Here is a 17,932-nt window from a genome sequence, read left to right as displayed (position 1 = left end):
GTGGGGAACATGCACTTCAGGGAAAGATGAAGGACAAAAGAAGAATATTTGAAAGTGGATAATTGGCATGGAGATCATTTGATGTAGGACTGACAGGGGAAAAGGGAGATGGCCATCTTGGCTCTGACTGTATATCACTTCCTTCTCAACTCCCCTCACATCCTGCAAATCAAGGACGCTGGGTATGACACAGAACATGAGGACAAATCTGTAACAGAGACACAGCGTGAATTTTACAGGTGGCTTAAAAGAAAAGAGCCAATCCCCTCTCAGGGTTTGATTATGAATGGGGGTGAAAACCTCAGTCTGGATAACAATCTTTTAGAATCATCTTTAAAGAAGATGGATACCCATGTTTGAGCTACAGCTGCTCAAAATCCCTGGCATAGGGTGGAGACATGATTTCCCGCTGAGCTGTCGGGTTCCTCTCTAGCTGCTTTAGGGGGATACGATTAGTGACCACTGGGAGGAAGGAAGCAGCGCTGAACTATTTCCCTTAACTGAGAAAAGGAGGGCAAGAATCATTTTTCTTCAAGTGTCCTGGTGAAAGGACTCACAACACTGCAAGCCCCAAGGTGCTGCCTTTGGCAATGCTGGTTGCAAAAACCAGCATTTCCTGATTGGAATTACATTGAGCTGACCGAACTGACATCAAAATAGCAGAGAGCTGCTCATGCAAACCTGCTTCCCCATCCCCATCCCCTGTGTTCCTAGCTATGCTTTGCTGTGTCGAGCTACCCAGAGTATCCAGTCAAGCCATGAAGTAGACATCACTTCTGCTGATCCCATGCCTTTGAGAACAACTCCCTGCATTGAGCCATCAAGACCAAATCTATGATTCCTGCCATTGGAAAGTGCCAAGAAGACCGGCATGGCATTGCTGAGTCTAACTTGCCAATCAGTGCTAAAGTAACCATTTTGAATTTCTGCTTTTTGTAATAGTTTTCCCTTCTCTTGTCATACATAACCAGAGTCATTGGCACATATATAATAAGTGTGCTTGTTATGTGTATTTCCTTTACATGGGTGGGATTGTTTATAGTTTCTGACCTCTTATGTGTTTGAGGTAAGTACTGTGGGAAACCAAAAGGTGTCTCACATGCTAGTCCCCAGGGGTGTCTCTCTCAGGTGGCCAGGGCACGGCCATCGTCTTCGAATCCAAACCCTCGGGGTGGACCAGCACAGGAGGATCACATGGGTGAGGGGTCTTCAAGGAGCGGGAGTGGGACACCTGATGGCGAGATGCGATATCCCCTCCCTGTAACACCTTCACCCTATCCTACCCAATAGGATATTTTGATGCTCCACTCCCCACACTTTTCCCTTCATGAACACTTTCACACAGATAGCCCATTCTGGGAGAAAACAGACTCACACCCGAGCATTGTACCTGACATGTCCCACTGCTATGGACAGGCAAAGTCAGGCAATTACTGGTAATCACTCAAACCTGACTTCCATTAACCTTCCCCACATGGATAAAAGGTGGAGTACGAGAGCACACTCTGAGCAAGGCAAAGCACATGAAGGAACAGTACTTTCTCAACGGCAGCTGAACGAGGGAAGAAAGACAGCAAACCAAGAAGGATACGCAAGGAGGGAGATACCCTAGACCTTTTTCGACGAGAAACCGTTACTTTCCAGAATCCTTCAAAATAGAAAGCATAAGGCCCGGAAACCAAACTGAAGAATCCTGTATTGTGTGTCAGAGATAGCCAAGGCCCTCATGCACGGCTGAATGAGTTAGGGAGGGTCAGTCGCTGCCGTGGTTCTGTCCTTGGCTCCAAGATCAAAGCAGCACCTGGGGGATAAACACGGCCGGCGAGTTGGGGGACCGATACAAGACCGGCATGTGTTGAAGTCAAGGCTGCCAGCGGCAACATTGTGTAAAGATTGCAAGAGCAAAGATTGAAATTCATAAGATGAAAGACGCAAGGAAAGCTTAATTGCTGATGGATGTTTGAACATTTACGGGAGAAAGATGCCATACCAGTGACAGAATGGTCCGGCTCCGCGTGGCTGCTCAATCTAAGGTCTCTGTAAAAGTATCCAGCCAAGAAGTGCCAGAAACGAAAGTAAGAACATTGTGTGAAGTGAATCGAAGTAGTCCTGCAATGGTTTAAGCTAAACCCATCGCACATTCGAGTCTTTGATTTTTGATATCAAGAGGAAAACGTAGAATTTGAGATTACATGGTCCGAGCCCGAATGAGGGCGACCAAAGGTGAATTTTGTGCTAAAGGGATCTGAGCCCGAACAAGGGAGATCCATGATCTGAGCCCGAATGAGGGAGACCAGTTGTGAACATTGTGGTAAAAAGGGGTCCAAGTCTGAAGGAGGGAGACCCATGATGAATACCGGAAGTGAGAACTTGTACATGTGAAAATCCTGATAAGAAAGGAACTTTGGTGCTTGCTTGTTATGACAGGCCCTTTGCAATAAGAGACTGTTATTGGAAAGGAGGTTTTAGCAGAAGGCCTTGATACCTATGCTGTGAACTGTATCCTCGTGGCCGAGAAGCCATAGTGTGTACGAAGCTCGAACGTGCCGCCTTACTCCGTGCTGAAAACATGGGGAAAGGAAACCAACTGCTCAACTATCCTGACATATTATTTCTTGAACACTTTTCTTTTGCATACACTATTGTCCCACATCATTTTTTATTTAGAAGTAAGGATTGGCAATAGGTTTATTAGTATAGACCCTTTTATTTTGACAGACTCGACTAGGACTGCATTATTAATATTTGATGGTCGTAGCTTGCACCCATCCTTACATTTAGGTTTAGATAGACGTTCAACCAACCCATTGAAGTTCAATAAACACCCTTGAAATGTGATCACTTGTGTCTGTCTTCATTGTTTGATACCATGCCTTCTTTACAGTACCACACCGCTCAATGCTTCAATGCTGGCTCACAAAGCCCCATAGAGTTTAGCCTGCCATAGGTCCATGGCAGTTTATGAAGGGATCTGTGCTGCGCTAGTAGTAGTAATGGGTTGAGCCTAAGGTTTAGATTCACCTTTCTTCCTTGTACTTTTGCTGGGCAACACTCGTTTTTTGCACAGTCAATTTTGGAGGGACTGGGAGAAGGGTCCTCTTGGGGGTATCCAGACTTTTTACATAAGAAATGTGCTATTTTTTACAGCATATTTTTACTAATATTTTTGTTGCATACTGCAAGGGGTAGGGGATGGTGAGGCAATATGGGATGGGGAGTGGGTGATGGGTGGGTAAGTGGGAATCGTAGGAGCGGGTGTCTCCCCCTGCAGCTTGCGGCAACAAAAAATGGTTCTGTGGTAAAAACATATTGAACCCCACTGGGGCTGCTTCATAATAAACAGCTGGGTTCTATCAACTTGCTGTGCACTCACTAACTACATAAATACTGCACACGATTTAAGCTCACATGCATAAGCACTGCATAACTACAGTAGGCAGGATCATTAGTCGTACTGAATTGGATAACTATATTGCAGCACGCCTAGTGCTTCCGCAGAAATAATGTTTTCAACTTCATTCTGTGCAGTATATTGCAGCCAAGCAGCTATGGGGGTGTGACATGTCTCTGCCTTCTCTGGGGACACACGCCTGCTAGGCACTGCCCCTTGATTTGTAATGGAGAAAGCTGAATGAATAGTCATCTTTTTATTCACCAAGCTACATGTTTCTCAAGAGGGTGTTCTGAGCACATGGCTTCTCTTTGTCATGATGCAAAGTAAATCATGCAATGGTATCTTCTCACCAGGAAACTTAAAGACAGTGACCTGGGAAGTCTTTCCAAAAGCGGCTTGATAAACTGTTTGTAGAGCCACAGCCTCACCAGGTGAACGGAATGTTTAGGTCAGATACAAACATCTGCTAATATCATGTTGGTCAGCACAGCGGTTTCTCTCTTTCACATGTAGGAGGCATGTGCAATTTCATGGTACCACAACAATGGGCACTTGCAGCAAGGTTCTAGCTTTCTGGACGCATGGCGTCAGGCAAGGTGCTTAGTCAGTTGCATACTCGCCTGGAAAGCATTGAGGTCTCCTAGTTATCTGAGTTTAACAACGCGCACAGACCTTTATCCGGGGTTTTCTGCAACTTTGCCCAAAGTAGTTTCAGATGAAGAATCTTTCGGGTCTTCTAGTTTGGTGAAGGCTGATTACGATAGAGCTGCCAACCCCTTAGCAGGAATGTGACTGGCAGAGCCCAACTCATCCTCTACGACTCCAAAAAGGTATCAACATATCAGTTACTGTTAATGGATAGGGGACATGATTCCCAGTCCTCCCAACTCTAGGCAGACACTGTTCAAAGGGAATCTGATATGTTGACAAATATTTGGTTCCCTGCTATGTTGCATGGGCTTCTCCAAACTCAGAGCTACAAGCCTGCACAACCGCATCCCCTGGCCTCTTGAACAGCTCCCAGATCCATTATATCTTCATTGTCATTACTTATTTAACTCCATGACCTGATGTTGGAAATTCCTGGGAGAAGCTCTCCAAGCTATCCCTTGTTACTCCCTAAAACCTTTGGGGACACACTTCTATCATTCCACTTGAGCTTCATCCGAAAGGCATGACAATGGCTTCTCTGATTCCAAAAAGTGCCTCAAAATCAGAAGAGAAAATATATTTGAACTTTTAGGATCATGGATAATTTCAAAGCCGGCATAGGATTTTTGGATTTTCTTTTGTGTCCTGATTGCTTTACTAAATTATGGTCACATCGGCAAGCTCTAGAACATTACAGAATACCACATCATACAATGATGCTGCAGACATTCAGAAGAACAATAGGGGCATAATTGGTAACCTCACAGTTGCGATGATGGGGAAATCCTAAGGAGCCGTTCGTAGCCTGTCTATTCTATTCAGCCGGTCAGATAGCACAGTGAGTTTAGCACCTGCCCCGGATATCTGTGCGCAGCCTGCTGTGGCGGTATTCGAATCTCAGCAGGGCCAACTTATCCTTTCATCCTCCCAAGGACAATAAATTGAGTACCACTCTGTGGGATAATAATGCCTTTTGTTATTTCAGTGCTCTGAGACCTATGCATGTGTAGTGCTATATAAGAAATGCATTATTATTATTGTTGTGTCTGAGTAGGTACCAATCGCCTCTCTAAAGAACATTCTTTTTAAAATTTGTTTTGAAAACGGTTGCTGACTTGGGAACTGAAGTTGTGCTCTAACCATATCAGAGCTGTTCTTTCTCCTATAGGAAATGACCTTTGTGTTTCTTCCATTATGGTATTTTGTGCTAAATCTTCTGGGACTGAGGTAATCAGAGGTTTGTGGTGGACGTGTACTGTGAGGTCAGTGGGTCAGTGGCTGTAGGTAAACCGGTCTTTCACCCAGAAAACGTTTCGATATGGTTCAGAGAACTTTGAAGTTAAGACTCACTATGGGGGTTTGGTGTGCTTATTGCATTGTTTAAAAAGGCATCTTAGTGGACACAGAGTATAGTAAGGTACAGAACTCCAGTGCCATTATTAACAACATGTCCACTCCTGTGAAAAGAGAATTCACAAAGTTCTGCTTAGATGCAGATTGAACAGACCCTACATATTGCCAAGAAGCACCTGGGAACTGCTTAGTTGCTTGTGTGCTACTTGTACTGAATAAGATCAAAGATGCCTTGTGCAACCCTGAAATTCTCCAGACAACTCTTAAGAGGCGCCGGAGCAAACATTTGTAAACCTGAGCATCTGCCTTCTATGGGGCCTGGAGCGTCAGATAGGATTTTGAAGAGAGAGTTTCCTAATGTTTAAAGTTGGGAGTAAAATGATTGTTTGTGAATAAAAAAGCAATTTCCATGTTCAACTCCAAAACAGAAATAAATGTATAATCCATAGTGTTTTGTACCTAGCAAATAATGTAAATGAAAGGATACATTTGTATCTTAAAGTTCCTCTTCAGATCTGCTAGTAATAATTCTAATGCTCCTTCCCATGGAGCTGTCTGGGGGAATCAGAGGGCATGCTCCTGTGTGTCTGTTGTTTTCAATTTTTTTTGTTGCCAGTATTTTCACTGCCCATATTTCTTTGTTGGGAGTGTGTGTTTGCCTGTTTTTATGGAGTGAAAGTGACTGGTGGGCTGCTTTCCTGTGGGGCGATTGAGCCACTCTCGCAAAAAAAAAAAAAAATCTTGATTTCTACTTTAATTCAGGGATACATACATTTATTGAAATTCTAAAATCGTGTGACAAAATAGGTTGTCGTTCTTATACCCATTTAGAATAAGCTTCACAAGGTATAACTTTCATCCTTAGGCTGATACTCAATTCAGATTTTTTGATTGCAGACAACCTGTGCGTGAGAGGATGTTGCTTGTATGCAATGCGTGCCACGGTCTGGATGATAGAGGAGCATTGCCTTGTCATGTCATTTGATTTGTTCCAATATTGACAAATTGGTTACTTACACAATTTTCCTTAATTAATAGAAAAAAGCAAGACAGCTGTGCATCTTGAGACATTGTGGCGTAATCCAAGGAAAGCAATGAATAGTGGAAATCAACTCCTTAAATAGGTAAGAAAAGCATCTCAAATCCCTTTTTATCTTTTTTTAATTCTTTCAAAAAAAGAAAACAAAGAGTGAGCGGTGTTAAAAGCAGGATTCCATGCGGATAGCGCTTATTTTAATTTGCAAATGTACAGGATTGACACAGCCCCATTCTTCCTACAATGGTGGCAAATTATACGCGTGGAAGAGCAACCTAACATGTACACAATGTGAAGAATTTGTATTTTAAAGTTAGTACACATTGTTTTTTTTGTTTTAAATAAGCAAGCACGAAGTTAATCAAGTGGAAAGGAATTTAACAGTGTGTAAAAATGAAGTATATTGTTAATAAATAGCTCAGAGACATTCAGGGAAGTTGCTGAGGTGCTGGTGTCTGAGAGTTTTGTTTTCGTGAACAGAAATTCACACCATTTACCCCTGGGACTAGATGGGAGAAATTCACTATGTCCTCTTGTGTCTAGGCTTGCTTTTCATCAGGCACACTGCTCTTCTCAGTGTTCACCAGGATTCGTGAACAGAAACTCACGCCACTTACCCCTGGGACTAGATGGGAGAAATGCCCTCTTGTGTCTATCGTGTGTACATATTCCGGTACTCGCGCTCCTTAATGACATTGTACAGACCTATATTACATGCAACTCTTATGACTGATTATACCCTATTACTGCACAGGGTATATCTCAGAATATAAGTATTTTTAATTGGTGTAACTTTTATCTTATCTTTTTGTACCCTGTTACTTCACCAGGTATATCTGAAATACAGATAGTTCCAATAAGTGTACCTTTTACCTTTTATTTGAAGTAGGAATCATTATTCCTGGAAAACCCAAAACAAGGAGACCATATGCATTAGTAGTAAGCATTTGTTGTGCTATAATTACAAGCTCAAAACAAGATCCAGACAATTATTATAAACTAAAAAACCGCAGGCTGATTGCATGTCCGTGAGTTTCGCTGTCAAGACAAACTCACTTTGCTATAGCATGTCTTTTTAATTGGTATTCCTTACTAGAGTCCTATGAAGCACTGATTAAGAGATTCCTCCTATGAATTAAGATCCTATTGTGTGTTGATTCGGTAAGTCCTTGTGCACAATAAAATTGGGCCTCATTACGACTTTGTTGGTAACCCGCCTTTACTACCAGCTGGTTAATGGCAAATTCGCCAAACCATTACCGGCGCCCGATATCCCGGTGTTACCGGGATATCACGGGTGCCGACTACAGTGGTAAGTTCCCATTCCATGGAGTCCCAGGTGACTCCATGGAATGGGTTGGCCCCAATCACCAGCACCGGTAGTACTGGTGTCGGTGCTTGGGGAAATTCTTTGCCGGTAGGGGCTTGAACTCCCGCCAGGTCAGGCCTGCCGGTAGTTCACTGCTCCTACTGGCAAACTCAGAGGGTGCCAGTCCATTAAAAAGGCCGGATCCATTATTACCAGCATTTGTTCCGGCATTTTTACCAGACGGGCACACTCGTAATGAGGCCCATTGTCTTTAGTGTGTAGCTCAACCCGTTATTTGCAAACCATGTTATGGGTGTTCAGATTAGGTCACAGTGGCTCATTCCCCTTTAGTAAATCTGGTGCTGTTGTACCTGGCCGTGTTCAGCAATTGAGAGAAGTACTGGCGTCCTACGTCCTCTTGTTTCTAGACTTGCTTGCAAGGTCAGTCAGCTTTAAGGGAAAGGTGTTTTTGTGTGTGTCCAAATGTAGGTGATTGCCTAATGGTTGGTGGGGGGTGATGATTAGTGTAACATCCCCATGTATATTTGTCACCTTTAGGTTTACAAACGTTGTACTGAACTAGCAAAATGCTCAGTGAATTGATGGCATCTGTGCGTCATCACCCACCAAGAATCAGAAATATTCATACCGTCTATTAGGCTCTACCCTGTTTTGCCCACATATGAATGATGAGAGGCACTCGCAGAAGAAATCTCATACAGAAAAAGTGTTTGGCAGCGAAATCCACAGCATAGATTATTTCTTCTCAAGTAATATTTTGGTGAGGGGATTATCATTAAGATCCAAATAAAGTAAATCCATGCTGCCAATCCAATTCAGAATAATAGGGATGTCGTTTTTATAGCACATTTCTACAAGGTTGCATAGATTTTATAGGTGGAAACAACCACGAAAACTGTAACAAAATAACATAACGGTACTCTCTCAGGAAATGATTATGCAAATCCAATAATTGTTACTGTCAGAAAAACCCTAGGCAAACTTTGTTTACCATCACCTTATATTACACTCCCTCCCCCCACACACTCACACAAAAAAGGGACCCTCCCAGAATTTCTATGCAGCAGATATAATTGATATAAACCATGTATTTAAAGTGTATTTAAATCTTCCATAACAATCTTTCTTTGTCGCTTCTTGTTACTTTTGTGGATTGCATGGTGTACCAGCCGGCCAGGCATCCTTCTGTGGGGTTTACAGATACCCTGGTATGCACCCCATCTTGCCACAATGTCAAACTCTTTATACAACCTCAGGTGCCTGGTGTACTCCCCTGCCAGGAACTCTCATGGGTTTCACTGTTCTCTTCACTGTACCACAATAACATATATCCTGGGGTGCGTGGTATATGTGCCTATTGTGGAGGGCCCAGGATGGAAGTACAAAGGTGAGCCTAGAGGAGGAAGCCTCAGGCTAAGTGCTAGTGCAGGCGATTCCCAGGTGGGATGCAGAGCCACCAAGCATGGGCCGCTGGGGCAGTGCAGTGGGGGGATGGTGCTGGTATCGATTGGGAAGAAGGCCTGGTATCCTGTGAGATTCATGAGGATCAGGCCACCAGTCACAGCGGCAGGCGGGTGATTAACAAGGAAGGGAAAGAGGGAAAGAAGTAGAGAAGAGCAGAGTTTTGAGCAAATTCCAGAACTTAAGGAGGTCTGGCTCAAATCTGAGAGGTGCAGGCAGGCTCTTCCAAAGGGAGGCACCAGCCGAGAGAGAGATTACCCCCCGCCCCCCATTCTGCTTGGAGAAGCGTTTGACAGTTCAAGGGTTGGAGTTAGAGGTGAATAGTACAATAGCAGGTAAGTATTTAGGGAGGGAAAGTTGGAGATAGCGTGGTCCCAGGGCCCAGACAGCCTTGCAGATGATGCAGTGGGTCTTGAATTTGATCCTTGCAGCCACCGGGAGCCAGTGGAGATATTATAATGCTGGAGAGATACGATCCCTGGTCTTGAGGCCAAGGATACGTCTTGCAGCACTATTCTGGATTAGCTGGAGGGACGTAAGGAGGAGAGAGGGGGATTGAAAAAGAGGCTGTTGCAGTAGTTCAGCTTAGAGAGGACCAGACCTCTGCAGACATTGAGCTTCTGGGGGAAAGTGAGGAAAGGGAAAATGGGTCTAAGGAGGTGGAGCTGGAAGTGGGACTTCTTGGTAAGGTGAATGATGTGAGGGGTCAAGGAGAGAGCGTAGTCGAAGATTACCCCAGGGGTTTTGGCCTCACAGGATGGTGGTGTTAGAGGGCCCAGAGAGGGTGGCTAGAGGGTGGGAGAAAAAGAGAGAGCAGGTGTTCCAATGAGAAGGATCTCAGTCTTACTGGCATTTAGATAGAGATTGTTAACTGCCCACCATTTCTGAATGGCGGACAGTCAGGGGTGAGAGAGGAGGAGGAGGAGGAGGAGGTAGTAGAGGGAAGTTTGAAGGAAAGCTGTGTGTCATCATCATAACGCTGGAAATGAGGAGAGAAGGAGGAGATCAGGTGAGCAAGAGGGGCGAGATAGATATTGAAGAGCCAAGGCAATAGGATAGAGCCTTTGGGGATGCCACAGGTAGCGAGTGTTGTGGTGGAGGAGATAGGGCCCAGTTGCAGCTGGGAAGGACCGTTAGTGAGGAAAGAGGTCAGCCAACCCAGTGTGCGGTCAGTGATGCTGAGGGTATCACAGGGTTGTTTTATGAGGATAGAATGTTTGACCATGTTAAAGGCAGAGGAGAGATCAAGGAGAATAAGAACAGCGGGAGGGCCTGAGGGATAGAGGAAGAGAGCCAGTGGCGAAGGAATGGTTACAGAAGTTAGCAAGGGATGGGGCGAGAGAAGAGATGTTGTCCTTAATGGTTCTGGAGGAGCAGGGGAGCACCTGTTTGGAGGAAACCTTCATAGAGTGGTTAACTTTAGCAACCTCATCCGGTGCTATGGGCAGGAGGGTGGAGAGTGAAGGGGGTGGAAGGAGGGGAGCCAAGGGAGGCAGGGGAGCCAAGGGAGTGGAGATGGGGGTGGAGGAGAGTGAGGACAAGATGTCCTGAGTTTTGTATGTGAAATGGGAGGCCAAAGTGATGCAGAGGGCCAGGGAAGGTAGAAGAGAGGTGAACACTGCAGAGGGAGAGTCAGAAGTGGGAGTGAGAGGGGGAATAAAGGTGGAGGCAAAAGCAGCAACTGACACTCAGTTCATTGATCGGATGATGGCCAAGTAGGCTGGCAGTGCTGGGGGTGGTTCGGAAAGAGGGTCAAGAGGCCCCAGGCAGGAGGAAAGGAGAGAGTGGTCAGCAGTGATCGAATTGAGGGGGAGCAGCTGGGAGTGGTGCTCCTCTACTTTTTTTTTCTTCTCTGTTACCATTCCTATTCTTTTACTTTAAAAAGAAACCGCTCTGGAGTATAGGTATGGTGAGGATACGTCAATTGCAACACTGCACTCTCTGATGCAGGCTGCAGCAGACTGGATGGCACAGCTTTGGCCGACGCCTGCACATTGAGCAGTGCCGTTCTGTTATTTCTGCACGTGCCCTCACAATGCACAAGCGTGGGCCAAGCAGCAGTGACCCAGCCTCAACACTTGTTGCAGCTGAGTCACCAGCTGAGTGAGCCAGGCCTACCGTTTCTTTTTTACCCCCTGCGAGCGCTGAGCAGCCTGGTATACTAAGTGAGTGTACTACTAGGTTGGGAGAGAGGAATGGTTCAGTGCTGTCACTCTCTCCCGAGCATATTTTTACTGCGGGAAATGCGGGTGGGGGTCAGGGGACTAGTGGGTCGGGAGAGAGGGACGGTTCAGTGGTTTATTCAGTGAAGTCCACTGAACCGTCCCTCTCTCCCGACCCCGAGCTGCATATTTGCATTGCGGGGAATTCAGGCGGGAGGTCAGGGGACTAGTGGGTTGGGAGAGAGGGACGGTTCAGTGTCTCCCGACCCTGAGCATATTTTTACTGCAGTGAATGTGGGCTGGAGGTCAGGCCAGGGGACTAGCGGGTCGGGAGAGAGGGACGGTTCACTGTCTCCCGACCCAGAGCATATTCTTACTGCAGTGAATGTGGGCTGGAGGTCAGGCCAGGGGACTAGCGGGTCGGGAGAGAGGGGCGGTTCAGTGGAGTATTCAGTGAAGTCCACGGAACCGTCCCTCTTTCCCGACGCCAGCTGCATATTTGCACTGGAGCGAATGCAGGCGGGAGGTCAGGGGACGTGGCCGTCACCTCTTAGCCTGACTTGCAGCGCTCTGTGAAGAGACAGAGCAATAATCCTCCCATTTGGTGGTGCCAATAACGAGCGGAAGACAGTCCCTGGCCTCGCCTCGTTATTGCCACCCAAACATGTCTAGTTGTTCTTTTGAATTTGCATTCAGCCGGGAAACCGCACTGTCAACTTGACAGCATGTCCCTGCTAAATACAAAGTCAAAAGGACAATCTATAACACACACTATCAACCTGTCTTTCATTGCTTTGCAGAGCCTTGCTCAGGGCGTGTTTGGTTGGTTGTTAATCGTATGAAGACGTTTTACAATTCATTCCTTACAAAAAGAAAGTGTTATAAAATGTTTGGCCAGGGCATGGTTTGGACTGGTGGTCGCTTGCTTATATTCAGGGCAGAGGTGGGGGTATTTCTGACCCTGTAGTAAAAATCGAAAGTTGGTACCCATGAACCCCACAGTTTAATTTCCTAATAACTGCTCAGCACAACAGAAGCATTTATATGTGATTAAGCAGTTTGACAACCATATAGCTTTATAAATATAACCTGCTGTGATAAAACACAAAGGAAGGGGCGCACAAACGACGGGTATTTGTGTGGTTGTCAGACTAAAAAGGAAACACATTTAAAAGAAAACTAGTGAATGGACGTTTAAGCAGCATTTTTGAGTTTGAAAATTACTTTTCTTTCTATGAAAGTGTAAGATGTACATTGGGAAAACAATAGTGTGACCAGCAGGTAGAAAGCCTGCTCTTAATATTGCTCTCCCTCACCCCAGAGACAGTCATGGTCCATTGATTCCTGTGGTGTCCCTTTCAGACCAGAAGAAAAAAAAACAGGCTGAACAGATATTGCCTGCAAACACACAAATGAAGACTGGGCAAAGGAGCACAAAGCAGATTTATTCATTTATTTATTGTGCATTTGTAAGGCACTTATATATCAAGTAAATTGTGTTCCAAAGTGCTAACAGGGCGATAGGGATGGAACATAGGAGTGAAAGGCAAATGTAACAGATCACCAAGCCCCCGGCTTCACTGGAATTTGGACTGTGCAGTGCTTTCTTTTGCATGTTCTCCAGGTACTCGGGCGGCTCATAAAAGAGATGGCACGGTTTGGTTAGCATTGGGAAAAAAGCTAGGTAGCTCTGCTCCTGTGTTCATGCGTGCAGACCCCAAATGCCCTAAGCCCTCAATTTTGCATGTTCTAGGTGCCTTGGCCGCCATGTAATTAGGCACTATGTTATATGTAGCCAGTGATGCAACGGCCTAGTCTTAACAGAGGGACACAGAAAATAAACCTTGCCTGTGGCTGCACAGTTAACACAGGCCCAGCAATATGTAAAGTGTTTCATTTTTAGCAACTGCATTCACGTGCATACATTTTTAGGCAATTTAAATCGTGATGGGGTGTTAATACTTGCCTGTCAGGGCACCGATTGGATGGGTAGGGGTACAGGAGACACATTCTCATAGAAGTTCTTAAGTGTGTGGTTTCAGAGGGGAAGAAGAGAGTCAACTGCTTATAATATTAAAGCTGCACCTGACGAGTCTCATTAGAATGTGAAAAGAAGTTGGATGCCCTCACACACGTAGCTTTGCCCATCCATCCGCCACAGTCTCTGAAGTTAGCCACTCGCCTAAAGTTTTAATGGTTAGCCTCGCCCACCGAAATGTTAGTCTAGTTGAACCCCTGTAGCACTCTCACAACCCGTTCTGAAAGGACAGCAGCCTACCAAACTGAGTACTTGCCTAAATAATGAAAGAACACATAATTGAAAATGGACGCATGTGGTAATGTGCTGATGTGAGTCTCATCAAAGTGCAAGCGGAATACACCACTGCATGGTCCTGATTGCAGCCGGGCAGCCAATTACTTAAGAGCTACCCCAAGCTATTGTGCACCCTCTTTTATCTAGAACTTCTTGTTACTTTATTGGGGGTGTGCACAGTCAAAAGTAATTATCGTGTGAAATGTAGATATGAGATTTCGCTGATGCTTATTCAATTGTTTATTTGTTTTTTTGTAACGCACTATATGTATTGTGTTGCTTCAGAGTGGATTGCTGGGAGGAGGGAAAGTTTCTTGGGTTGATTCTTTGCGAGAGAATGTAATGGAGAGGGGATGCCATCATGGATTGATATAAGTGCATTAAAGATCCCTGGGCAGGGGTTTGGTGGGAGCATACCACTGGAGTAGTCTGTGAAGAGCTTAACCTAGCATTGTGCCGATGGCAGCACCAAATGTCCTGTAATATGCAAAAAGGGAGTGTTGTACTCATCATTGCTTATTCTGTATTCTAGTCCATTGTGATTTACTTCCATGCATCTTTACTTTGGGTACCACCGTTGGGAAATATATGGTAATGTCAGCCCCCTGGCAGGCACTGCAAGGTGACACCACTCACCATCTTCCATTTACACTCAGGCTCAGCTGCTTAACATTGCAATGGCAATAGCACCCACCTACTACACTATTATTGCAGCGTTGCTTTGGTGTGGATACGATGGTCAGCCAGGGAAGTGCCACTTTGGCCCCTTCATCTGGAACCATCATTCTTCGAATTGCAGAGCGCAGCCTTTGCCTCTTGCAGCAATGTGAATGTGTCACAAACAACAGGATCTATTTTGTATCCTCCCTGGGTCCACCTGTGGACATGCTAAAATATGCACATACTCAGTGGTCGAAGTGTACAAAAAGAAGTAGTGGAACTATGTTCCCTGCTAGCCTGCACCCACTCCCCACAAACCCCATCAACACATTGCCTCTGACACACAATAAATAACCCAAACGCATGCACCTGCTGTTTAAGGGAATATTCAACTTCTTCCTACACTGTTATTTTAAAACTAAACCGTTCCGGAACGATTTCTTTTAAAATAAAAGTATAGGAGCAGTAAAACCTAATTTAAAAAAGCAGAGGAGCACCGCTCCCGCTCACTTCAACCACTGCACATACTGCTGGAAAACAGACAACGGGCTGTGCAGAGCTCTAAACAGTAAAACACCCTGTGAGGGAAAAACCTCTGAACCCTCCTCATTTATTTAAGGCACACTTGCTATGCTCGGCCGCTACCACATATTTATGGCAAATGTTTATTTCCAGTCCTGCCCATTCATAAAATTCACCAGCCGTCACTGGAAACACCAGTTTTTCTGCAAAATCCATAGCTCAACTACTATTTTTCCCCCACTTTGACGACTGGTGGTCAGACCAGGAGAGGGTGGTGATGGCAGGATTAGAGATGGGGATGTCGCCAAAAATGAGGGCATAAAGAGTGCGACCGGCAGAGTGGGTTGAGCCGGAAGGAAGAATAGAGAGAGAGAGCGAGTCACAGAGGACACATAATTGAGAGATGGATGTTTCAAGGGAGTCAAGGTAGATGTTGGAGTCACCAATGAGGAGGAGTTTGGAAGAAGAGATTTTGAGGGAAGAGGCGAGGTCGGCCCCTTCAAAGAGGAGGAGAGAGATAGGGTCTGGGGGCCTGTAGATAGTGGCGATTGTGAGAGAGTAGGCGAGACCCCGAGCCTACAGACGAGGCATTCAAAAGAGGAGTAGGATTGAGTAGGTATGATGGAAGCAGGGACCCACTCAAGGAAAATCAGGGCCACTCCACCCCCAGTTCTGTTCGGTGTTGTGTCTGGGTATTGAGCGGTCTTTGTAGCCCCCAGGAAGGAGAGTGTCAAGAGCAGTGACAGAGCTGGCATTAAACCACATCTCGTTAAGAGCGAGGACTTCTAGGTCATAGTCTTCAAGAAGGAGACAGATGTCAGAGGAATGTTTGACAGCAGAGCGAGCATTAAGTGTGGCTAAGTGAAGCTGGTACCACCTTTCAAAGTTTTCCAAAGGGGGGTACAGGGGCGTAGTACACCAGCTGGACATGATAAGGAGGTTGGAGGAGAGAAGGAAGGATAGGTAGCAGGGGAAGGGAGGAAGTTAATGAGAGATGGCAGGCCCCAGTCAAGGAGGAGAAGAGTAGGTTAAGAGTGTTGGGCCATGATAGTGCCATTGTGGTAGACATTAATGATGCACCTAGAAGATGAGAAGTATGCCAAGAGTACTTCCCATCTAGTGCTGCCATTAATGGGTTAAGAGGAGAAAGGGGAAAGAGTGTAGATCAAGTGAGGAGTCCATAGGTCAGGAGAAGGGACAGAAAATAGGATATCGGTAATAGTCTGCCTTGAAGGAGCATTTACAGGTTTCAGCTATAGGTAGGCCTGTATTAGAATCCAGGAGATCCTTTTTTAGTTTTTTTATTCCAAACTTTGTGTGAGAGGTAGGATAGGAGATAGAGTAGCAGTTGGAATAGATGGGAGAGGTAGAGAGAGCCATGAGGTGGGGTGAAGGGAAGGAGAAGAGACCAGACAGAGGAGCTACACAGTGCACGAAAGGTTACCAGGTGGCCTAGCAGCCAGGCAGGCACGGAGAAGGAGGAGCCTAAAAGAAGAGATGCACAAGGTGGCAGAGGTTCAAAATGTACACCTAGATTCGACTTTAAAGCCAAACAATAATATGCAGCAGAGAACACACACAGCTCAAGTACAGAAACACACCTAGATTGGACTTTAAAGCAAAACAATAAAATGTAGTAGAAAGCAGTCAGTGGACAGATTCAAAGGCAGCAAGAATCAGGTGTGTGGAATAGGAGGTAAGGAGAGCTTCAGATATTGATTTCAATTGAAGAACATGCAAACGATCAACGACAATGCATAATTAAAGACATCTAGATTTCAGAACAAGCACGTGAAACATGTCAAAAAGCAGCATTTGACTGGGAGTGCAATGTGGATCATGGACAGCAGATAGAGGACAACATGTTGGCTGCAGTGAGGTAATGATGCTATGATCACATGTGCGTGGGTGGCAGTATGAGAAAAGAGTAGGTGGATGAGAGGAACAGTTGCAGAGGCAGTGGCAATTGAGGATGCAGAAATGTTAAAAGAGATACTTGGCTGGGTGTCATCCGATGAAAGAAAGTGTGGCTCCAGCCGTCGCAGTAGTGGAGAGGAGGAAGCCAATCGAGTCCTGAATGCATGCTACTTGAGGGAGGATGAGTGAATTTGAGGGGGGAAGCAGTGCACGCCAGTGGCTGAGGGGAGCTGGTTGAGCCTTGACAATGTCTTTATTAGTCAGAATTCAAGTATTTCTAGTATGTCTCCAGGTCAAGCTTTCCTAGTGGAACAATGCTAGACTAAGGACATCAACTTGAGTTTAAATTCATAGGTTTTCCTGATTTCTGTCCCCTTTGGGCAACAACAGATCTTCAATCCAATGTTTTTTTGAGGAAGTGATCAGCAAGAAACAAACAGCAGGCAGTTGCATCCATATGTACAAAATATTTCTCCAGCTGATTATTTTATGGTTTAATAAACTCCTGCAAATTGCTTAAGTATAGCAAGTATAGCAATATCGAATATTTTGCATTAGCTCGGGTGTGGCTAGCAATAGCATCTGCAAATCTTCCCACACAGAACTAAAACAGTCTGGGCTTTCGCTTCTCCACTAAATGTATTAGGGGAGTTGTAGTCTTGGGTTACTAAAGCTAAACACAGTAACTAATATCTGCCTGACCAATGTTCTTAAACGTGTTATGTTTTTAACTGTTCTTTCACAAGATAAAGCTCTACATCACATATGCTCTCATTTAATCATTTACTACAGAGACTTCTCCAGCAGATGGTGACTTTATTTTATTTGGCTCACTCAACTTGTGCAATTTTCCTGCATATCGGCACTCTGCCTAAATGTGTGGCTTGCTGCTGCTTATACTTTCCCTTCGCCACACTGTGTTGCCTGCATGTTCATATCAAGAAGGGGGCAAGTGATAATCAGCAGCCTTAAAAGCCTCAGGAAAAGCTAGCAAGTCTTTTTTTGAATTTGCAGGTGGGTGTTGGGCTAGCGACTCATGCACATAGGCATTCAGGCATGTATCATTACTAGAGCTTTGGTGAATCATAGTTTGGAACCCTCACTTGAGAAACCCCACAAGCTTATTTATTTT

The 17,932-nt window shown here is 45.2% G+C and overlaps 1 protein-coding gene across 11 annotated transcripts in view; it reads left to right on the top strand.

Annotated features, from left to right (window-relative positions):
• Positions 1-17,932, top strand: part of CIITA (class II major histocompatibility complex transactivator) — an 807,875-nt gene that overhangs the window by 273,027 nt on the left and 516,916 nt on the right. For all 11 annotated transcript variants that reach the window (XM_069647820.1, XM_069647816.1, XM_069647817.1 and 8 more), the window contains one exon: positions 6,437-6,522. The gene's annotated coding sequence lies outside the window, so the exon portion shown is untranslated. The remainder of the gene's footprint in view (positions 1-6,436; positions 6,523-17,932) is intronic.

This window comes from Ambystoma mexicanum, chromosome 2q (genome assembly GCF_040938575.1).
Source record: "Ambystoma mexicanum isolate Mex_15411 chromosome 2q, UKY_AmexF1_1, whole genome shotgun sequence".
NCBI lineage: Eukaryota > Metazoa > Chordata > Amphibia > Caudata > Ambystomatidae > Ambystoma > Ambystoma mexicanum.
Note: the sequence above shows the minus strand (reverse complement) of the source record. Positions and strands in the feature narration are given on the sequence as shown.